At 36.7% G+C, this 9996-nt stretch overlaps 1 protein-coding gene across 1 annotated transcript in view; it reads left to right on the top strand.

The window, feature by feature from the left end:
• Positions 1–8173: 8173 nt before the first annotated feature.
• The window catches only part of LOC107556027 (zinc finger protein 618-like), a 52140-nt gene continuing 50317 nt past the window's right edge, over positions 8174–9996 (top strand). Inside the window, exon 1 of the mRNA XM_016238997.1 lies at positions 8174–8369. The gene's annotated coding sequence lies outside the window, so the exon portion shown is untranslated. The remainder of the gene's footprint in view (positions 8370–9996) is intronic.

The raw sequence follows: 9996 nt of genomic DNA, 5'->3' as shown, positions 1-9996 counted from the left end.
AAAATGTAAGGGGGTCTGAATACTTTCCTTAAAAGTTTCATAATAAAATGTTGAATCAAATAAGAAAACAATGACTAATGCCGAGTTCACACTGCACGATTTTAACCAGATTTTTCACTCGCCGACAGGTTTTGCGAAATCGCCGACAAATGCCCGACATCGGAGGCAAATCGGTGCTCGTTCGTGCGAGTGACAATCACACAGTGTGAATTATCAAAGACGCGAACAGAGGGAATCGCCGATGTGTCGCCGAAGCCCGTAAACTATTATAAATATGCTAAATATCTGGAGCTGTCGGCAATTCACAATCACGCTGTGTGAAATGAGTTCTGACTGAAAAACACATCGGCGATGACCTACAGCCAATGAGAGAACAAGATACAGGGCAGCGGGAAGTTCGGGGAGGAGTTATATGAAACGTAGTTTGCGGACCAGTGTTGCCAAATCCGCGATTGCCGCCGGTTGTGTTTTATGTCAGCAGGTTGAAGCGACCCCAATAACGTGATATTTAGGCCCTGGAATGTGAATTGTACCAGGAGAACCCCGCCAAAAAAATTTGTATTTTACCCCCTGAATGCGATTTTTACTGGGGGACCCCCTCGAAAGCAATTGGGCTATTTTCAGGCTAGTTTTGAGTAGTAATTGGGCGGGCTATATGTGGTGAACGGTGTGCTGTGGCAAGAGTTCATTAGGCTATGTAGGCAATTGAAGGCTCATTATCATGATTTAAAGGGTTTATTAAAGGGGTCATATGATGTTGCCAAAAAGAACATTATGTTGTGTATTTGGTGTAACGCAATGTGTTTATGCGGTTTAAGGTTTAAAAAACACATTGTTTTCCACATAATGTACATTATTGTTGCTCCTCTAAAGCTCATCGTTCTGAAAAGCGAGGTGTACGCTGATTAGCCAGCTATCCAGAGCGTTGTGATTGGCTGAATACCTCAAGCGTGTGACGTAAATGGTACGCCCCTCACCATATTGTGATGCCATCTCCCGGCACGACGAGACAAAACCAATAAAACCGTTTTAGGAGGAGTTTTAGGAGGGTGTGGACAAGTCTTAACTTTTATAAAGAATATCTCTTTGGATTTGAGACTTTAGTCTTTGCAACTTTACAGATCTTCTTTATGCACCAAGAGCTTGTAACACTCCAAAGAGAAAGGAAATATTGAAATGCATCATATGACCCCTTAAAATGAACGACTACTAGTCGACCAGAAACTTTTTATGTGTTTCTGAATTCAGATGCAGCCTTCCTCGCCTCATCCGATGGGCCGCTTCAGCAAGTCTAATAGATCTGCAGCATGCTTATTGACACCTAGTGGTAGACAACTGGAACATCAGCATTGCTGAAGTTAACATTTTCATATGAACACTCTAAATTCCCAAATTGAGCGTTTTGCATGTGAGGCATAATATAATCAAAAAAAAAAAAGTGTTAAAAAGGAGTACATGCCTATATTGAATGACAGTATTGATATCTTGACATTAGTGTATTTGTGATCTGTAATAATTTGGGTGCCTGTGACATAAAATGAACATTTGCATAGTGCTTTTCACAGTTTTTTTTTCTTTGCATGTTGTGCAGACTTTTTTTTCCCATCACATCAATTTACACTCAATACACCAAAATAGCAAATCAAAAGCCAGATTTGTCTATGAGCTCTGCAGACAAGTCCTCTGACCTTATGGTTTGGTTTTATGCATTGTCACTTGTTATTAGCCCTTATATAGAGAGGTGTGTGAAAATAGTAAGCTATTTTGTGTGAATGTGCAAGATGATTCATTAATGAATAACAAATGTGCAGTAAATGGTAAAACTATTTGTGCTACAATGCAATGTGTTTATGATTATGTAATATATATATTTTTAAAATGATAACAAGTGCCAGTTTGCAATATTAAGCAATATGAAGATCATGTAAATCAGTGTGATGCTCCAGCTTTTCTTTCTTTCTTTTTCTTAAAAAAAATAAATAAATAAACATCTATATATTTTAATATTTTAGCATAAGACTGCAACATGAAAAAAAAAATTCAACATCAGCAGCACAGGCTACACACAAGAACTCATTTAGTGTCAAATTGATTTCACTTATTTTCATTCACTCTTTCCAGTGGACTATATTAGTAGACTGATGTGGCAATAGTGAATGAGGGTATATAGGGGAGATTTTCAAAACATCAGAGGGGTTTGAGGAGCTTCCTCACTACTATCACAGATGAGCTGATGAGTTAATTTAGCTGAGTTAAATAAGGGCGATATCCAGTGCTGCAGAGACTTGAGGAATGGTGTGAAAACCCTCGAGGCCTGTTACACAAAGGTAGCTGAACAAAGGTTCAGAGTAGATTTAGAGACCAAAACCAAATAAATCCAACCTGGTTTAGATCAGGTTGAGCGGGTTCACAAGCCATGATATAAATATTCTCTGAAAGGGTGACATCTGCAGCGAACAGCCAATCACGCAAAAAAATGAAGAACGTCGACATTCACTTCTCATGAGAATCGTTTCTCATGAGAATCGAGAATTTCTGATTATGGAAAGAATTTAAATGCATTTACAAGGCAGGGGAGCACAAAGCAGTTGCCATTAAAGTTTGAGAAGGCAGATATAAGAAAATCCAAGTGAACTGAATCTATTTAATCAAAAAGTATATATATAGCTTCAATGAGCTTAAAAGAAAACATGTAAGCTTAGCTATTTTTATATATTATCATGCTTGTATTGTTATGTATTTATTTATATTACTTTAAATTAAAAGTTGAATATAACTTATCAATATATTAATAATTGCTTTTGTAATTCTATTATATTTACATTGGTATCCACCCACGATAATCTACCAATTTCTTTCACTGTTAATTGCTTTAATTTGGGGCAAGAAATAAACTTGGGGGGTGGGGGGGGGGGAGGGGTTAAACTTAGTGTGCCAGATAAAGGAGACATACAAAATATGCAGAGCAGTGGGACACCAGCACCTGAGTTGAGAACCACTATAGGCCACTGGCTTTGACTAAACTGGGTGAAGTTATTGTCAATACATAGCAGATTCCTTTTTTTTTCTTTTAAACATGGCTCACTAATACTCTGAAAAATATTTACAATATTGAAGTACAGGTGTGACAGCTATATCGCCGGCCATTCATACACTGGAGAACAGAAAACGTGGTAAAGCTGTGAACTGAAGAGGTGTGATCCTGGACTGAAGACTAAACAATCTGGAAGATTACAAAATTCATGTTTGGTGAAAACCTGTGTTGCTGTGAACACCATCCAAGGGGAACCTTCTCTGTGGAAGAGACTGGAAAAGATGGAACTGAGTACAGAAATCTCCTGGAGGAAAACATGATGTAATCCGCAAATTGCATATACATCCATAAATTATAATAAGATTACACATTAACAAAATTTACAATCACAATTAAACACATACACAACATATACAAATACAGATTCATCAATAAAATAGCCTACTTTTAACTTTTAAACTAAAACTAGCCATATTCAGAATACCTTTAATATCAAGAGGTAACTTATTCCAAACTTGTGCCCCAGAGTATTCAAAAGACATACGAGCATACATAGTTTTAAAACGACAATGTGATATCCATAAGACTTTGCCTATAACAATGTTGCTCCTTTACCCTGGAAAAAAGGCATTAAAATATGAAGGAGTTCTATTATTGATATTCTTATGTACCATTTTTACTTTAATATGTTCTATTGTGCTTTCTATAGGTAACCAATCAAGATGCTTAAAATGGGAAACATCAACATGTGTAAAACGACTAAACCCTAAAACTCATCTTATCAGTTTGTTTTGATATTTTTTTTTGTAAAAATTTTTTATGTGGCAAATCAGACATCCAATCCATTTTATCTAAATGCAACAAGAGTTTGTTTTCAGAAAGTCAGTCTCTTACCATGCAAAGCTCCTCACCTAAATTCACTTGTATCCTACCAACTTCCCTGTCTGAAACCAATAAAGCAGAATCCTCGGCATACAAAAACAAAATACAATCACAAACTGCTTGCATGTCATTTATGTATAAGAGAAACAAAAGAGGGCCTAAAACACTTCCCTGAAGGACTCCATTTTTAACAATAGTTTCATCAGAAAGAACCCCATCAGTTTCTACCCTCTGAACTCTCCCAGTTAAATTTGAATTCAACCAGGCTATCACTTTACTTGAAAAACCTATGACACTTAATTTATCTAAGCATATTGCTTTTTTTTTAATGATCCAAAAGTACCAAACCACGCATTTTACCTTCATCAATCTGCTTTCTTATAAAATCTGTTAAATAAAGTAAAGAAGTATCAGTCGAATAGGATCTGAAACCTGATTGAAAATCATAAATTAAACAATTCTTGCATACATATTAATACATCTGTTTATACCATTTTAGTCTATTTTATAAATTTGTTTGAGGCCACACTAAGAATGGAGATTGGACGGTAATTTCCAGGATTGTATCTATTTCCTTTTTTGAATAATGGAATGATTTTGGCTAACTTCATTTCAGATGGGACTATACGCTTTTCCAAGGAAAGGTTATCAATAAGTGTAATAGTTGGAGCTATAATATCTGCAGCATCTCTTAAAAATCTAGCTGGAATATCGTCCAGCCCAGTTGACTTAATACACTTGAAGCTCCTCTAACATTTTAGTAATTTGATCTAAAGTAACTGGTAAAAGAGAAAGAGTCTGACAACACCTCTTGTTTTGTATAAAATCTCTTAACGAAATCAATCCCATAAATTCCCTTAGACAGAGGAAGTTTATCCACTAAGCTATTTGCAATTAATGAAAAGAATGAATTCAATTTATTAGCAACTTTACTTTTATCAAATTCTATCTTGCCATCAATATGTAATCCTTGGATACAGAAACTTTCGATTTTCCAATTGATTGGAACCTACTCAGCACCTTCCACACATTTTTAGGATCTCCCTTTTTTTTTCTTGTATTTGTTCCTTAATAAAATTACTTTTTTTGCCTCCTTTATATTTGTCTGTCCTAAATTTCTAAGTGCTATAAATTGTATATAGTCCTCCTGATTCTTAGTTCTCCTATAAATCGAGAGAGTCCTATTCCTACTTTTTTAATATTTCCAGTATTTTCTGATCCATCCAAGGACTAGATCTTTGCCTAACTCTTACCTGTCTAAGGGGGGCAAATCTGTCCACTACTTAAAAAAATAAAACTTTAAAATTGATCCAAGCAACATCAACTAATGAGAAATTCTGAATATCATTCCATTTAACTCTCCTAAGATAGTCTTTAAATACTACAGTCTTCCTGTAAATGTGAACTGTAAGTGAGCTGCATTCAATTATATTTTTAAATGATTATCTCAAAAGGGAGATCAACCTGCTTGGGGGGGGGGGGGTTTAATGGTTATAATGGGAATTTGATTGGTTTTAATGAAAACTGTAATGGTTCCTGTGGGTCTCTACTGGTAAATTGTTGCTTTGTATTGGCAGCATATTAAAACCACTAAATCCTATTAGAATATGGGCCGAAACACACTACTGGACAGGGTTGCCAGGTCTGACTAAAAAAACCAGCCCAAAGGCCAATCAAAAACATTACCCTATCCTAATATCAAAACTCACTCTCATACCTAATATGTATATTTTAGTCACTGGTATGCATAAGGGGGGGAGGGGGGTCTTTCTTCTAGATTTCTTCTAATATAAAATCAGGAAGCTTGATAAAGTTGTTGTGTGGAGATGAATATATTCAAGGTAGTATTGTAGCACAGTTAATGAGCAGTGATGTTAGAATGTGAACTTTCAATGAATCTTAACCCAAATACTGTCTGTGAGACAGAATTTTAAACGTGGAGACAAATGTGTCACAAGCAATAGTCACCATACTGTTAGGACGTCCCGCTGGAGACCCTGCAAACAGTGCCTTAGAAATTCTAATTGTATTGGTCATTTCCCTGTATGGGTCGTTTGCCTGCATGGGCCATTTGGGCCACACCTTTACAAACACAAATGCAGCTGATTGTACATCCAGTCACAATGTAAATACATCTGATGTCTGAAAAGGGACTACAATTGCAATTGTAGTAACTGTAATGTTTTGAGTTATTCAAACGCAAAAGCTGTGGTTTTGTACGGTTTCAAACATCTAGTTCAAATTGGTTTTTACTCCAAGAACTGTTCACAGAATAACAATATTTTTTATTATGTTTTATAAATGTTGTAAATTGAGTTTTATATGCTGTAATTTGTATATAACTGGCCAACAGATATTACAGTATTTTTTATAATTATTTTATTTTTTGGTTTTTGTTCTTTAGTCATGAAGTGTTTTGTGGTCCATATTTGCTTCACTGTTTGCTGATTTTTTAACTGATGTTTTCTGAAAATAGCCAATAGCACATTTAGCTAGTTAACCATTTAACTATGTTGTGGAAAGTGTTTTTTTTTTTTTTTTTTTACTTTAGATGGTGTTTGAGATTACAAACATCTCTCTTTTTTCCCTAACCAGAAAATAAAGTTTTAGGATTTTTAAATATTTGTGTGTATATATGTAATTTATTTTTTAATTTATTTTACTTTTTTATAAAATTTAAATCATAAGTACAACGTAGATAAATCATTTCAGAAACTTCAAAAACTAAATTGAAATTATGGCAATGGTCATGTTAACTCATTTGTGAAAAAGTTCAAATTTCCTTTTTTTACATTATGCTGCTATAACATGGATTATTGAGGGATTAACGTTTGTCATCTTTATTTAATATATGTATGTATGCATGTGTATATATATATATAAACTAAATACTTTATGGGTCTAAAAAAAAACATATTATATTTGTGTATTTTGCATAGCTTTATATGTTTTTGATTTATTTTTATTTCTTATTTTGGTTTCTATGTTTTTCGCCTTGCTTGATATGTTATTGTTTTGGTATTATTATTATTATCATGATAATATGGTACGGTCATGTGACCTTTGATCACCTGGAGGTAGGCCTATAAAGATTGGGATATCAGTGTTGTTCATTTGTCTGATGAAGAGCCTGCGTGCTCGAAACATCACATATGCTATGCGACAGTTTTTAAAAAAAATAAATGTTTTGATAACTTTTGGAGCTTTTGGTGTTGCCAAGTTTACATCCAAAAATGTTCCACTTGTTTCTTAGTCGAGCACCCAGTTGAGATTGATGTGCGTGCTTTTGCCTGCTCTTCACTAAAAGAAAAGCACACAATGAAAAGTCTGGGGTGAGGAGTAAAAATCGAATAGCCTACATTTTTGGTGCTAATCATTACTACAGAATGTGGTTTGCAAGCTTCTAAATATGAGGCCTCACAGAAACACAGTGATATTTTTGTCTTTGTGAAAATTGGAATTTGCATGTCAAATTTCATGAAATCACACTTTGTTTTTTCTTCCCAGACCTTCCGCAGACTCGCCGCTAGAGGCGCTGACGAGACGGGACCCGTTTGAGAAGTGAAGATGGAGAAAAAAAAACAAAAAAGGAAACGGCACAGTATACATAAAAGTCCTTTTATTAAACTTTTTTTTATTGCTTAATGCACATAACAAGACAGGGAACAACCAACAGTGCAAGACACTTCCATTGAGACAATCACAGAGTTTACATTAAAGAAGAAGAGAAAAAAAACAAATATATATATATATATATAAATAAACACAACACAAGGAGCAAAGATGAAAACAAAGATGTAGTCGAGATGATTCGCTGTTTTTGTCATGTATTTGTTTCCCTCGTCCCTCCATTATTTCAGCTCAGTGGGCACGTAATGATCGTTTCCTATAAAACACTTAAAGAAATTGTTCGAAACTCTATTAGTGGTTCATAGACAGGCAGTTTAATGAAGCTTTGTAGCACATTCTGTTTGTTCTGGAGGTGTTTTGATGAATTGGACTGACTGAGTGGGTTCCCCCCTTCAGGTTACGGGATCGGACTGCCCCAGAACTCACCGCTCACCTCCAACATATCTGAATTCATCAGCCGTTACAAGTCAGATGGCTACATGGACATGCTGCATGACAAGTGGTACAAGGTGGTGCCGTGCGGAAAGAGAGTCTTCGCAGTTACAGAGGTGAAGTCAAAAGAAAAATCAACAGTGTGGTATAGTGCAAGAAATCTTCAGAGGTGGCCCAGAGAGAGAGAGAGAGAGAGTAAAGCCCCGGAAAGACCCGCTCGTTTCGTCATTTTGAGATCCGAAGGGGAGGATTTCTTCATTCCCAGAACATTTCTCCGCATCATTTTGGGAGGTAACAAAGTGGAGCACCCGCGTCTTTCCTCCTTCACGAATGCTACAATGTAACGGGCCGCTTCGATCGCATTCCCCCGGAGCTCATGTTTGTGTGCGCGGTAAGATCACATCCCGGTTCTCTCGAATGTGATCTGGATGTGTCGTGCAGTGCATGATCTGTTGATTTTTTTTGTAAAAAAAAAAAAAAAATCTTTGGAAATAAAAGTTTTGCAGCGAGTTTGTGTTGCGGTGAATTGTTGCATTGCTCGCTCGGTGCTGCCGGGGATGTGTTCGGGTCGACCGGAGGCTTTTGCGGGAGATTTGTGGAGTTGAAATCAGACGGGGTAGGGTACAATCTGAAAACACAAAAAGCACACGCAGCAGCCATGTTTGCTGAATTTTCCTGTGAATTTCACTCTTCTCTCCGGCGACTGGAAAGACAGGCTGGCTTGAACTGTTTCGGTCGTTCCCTGAACAACTCCACGAACTGAACTTCGACGCAGATGAGAGTAACGAAAGTGTGATTAGTGAAAGACGGCATTATTCCCGATTGAATTCGAATGTAAATGCCGTTTTCGTTTTGGCAGCGAAATTAGCGCCATCTGTCGGTAGATATTTCGAAAAATTAAGAAATTACAATGAATTTTGCTTGCGAGGATGCATTCGACACTAACCATAGCCGCTGTGTGTTTGTAGATTCGTTTGCCTTTAAGACAAACTTCATCATGCTGTTTTGTGTTCGTTCAAATATTTACATATTTTTATCAGTCGAGCTGTTTTGAAGCGCGGCACATTTCCTCAGTGTCTATAAAATATTGTTAAATGATAAGCCACTCTTACCAGCTGGCATTTTCCTTTCACACACTATTGATTTATTTCTTCTTCTTCTTCTTCTTCTTTCACAGCTCAACTGCAAATATTGTAGTGATCAGTCAGATCTGACGGTGGGTGCAGAATAGATGGCATTTAGTTCATGTGTCATGAAGGGAAAGCAGCTGAGCAGTCACATGTAATGGTCACACGTGTTGGGTGTCTGAATAATTTTGCTAGCTACATGAGGGAAGTGAGAATATTTTGGAGCTTTCTATTCGATGAACTGCAAACGGCTATTTACATCAAAGTCGCATTGCATGGAACAACTGTGCTAAAAGACTCCATTTCAATATTTTGTAAAAATGGGGAGAAAGTGTGTCAGCAGATTATAATTTTTGTTTTCTTCAGTATTTCAGGTACCTGTACAAATGTGTTGACCGTGATTAACAGTTGCTGCTGTCATCGTAGATTAAAAGGGTTAGGTCACCCCAAAATGAAAATTGTCATTAATTACTCACCCTCATGCCGTTCCAAACCCGTAAGACCTCCGTTCATCTTCGGAACACAAGTTAAGATATTTTTGATGGAATCTGAGAGCTCTCTGACCCTCCATAGACAGCAATGCAACTGAAATGTTCCCAGACTGAAACGTAGCAAGGACAATCGGTAAAACAGTCCATGTGACATCAGTGGCTCAACTTTAATTTTGCGAAGCTAAGAGAAAACTTTTTTTGTGCGCAAAGAAAACAAAAGTGATGACTTTATTCAACAATTTTTCTCCTCCGAGTTACTGTCTTCCACCATTTTGGAGAGTATCACAGCACATACGCACACTTTACCCTAACGTAAACAACGCCGATTACGTTCATGCACTCGCTTCCCCCCCCCTAACGTAAACGACGCCGATTACGTTCATGCACGCGCTTCCCCCCC

This window comes from Sinocyclocheilus grahami, unplaced genomic scaffold (genome assembly GCF_001515645.1).
Source record: "Sinocyclocheilus grahami isolate Dianchi unplaced genomic scaffold, SAMN03320097.WGS_v1.1 scaffold553.1, whole genome shotgun sequence".
NCBI lineage: Eukaryota > Metazoa > Chordata > Actinopteri > Cypriniformes > Cyprinidae > Sinocyclocheilus > Sinocyclocheilus grahami.
Note: the sequence above shows the minus strand (reverse complement) of the source record. Positions and strands in the feature narration are given on the sequence as shown.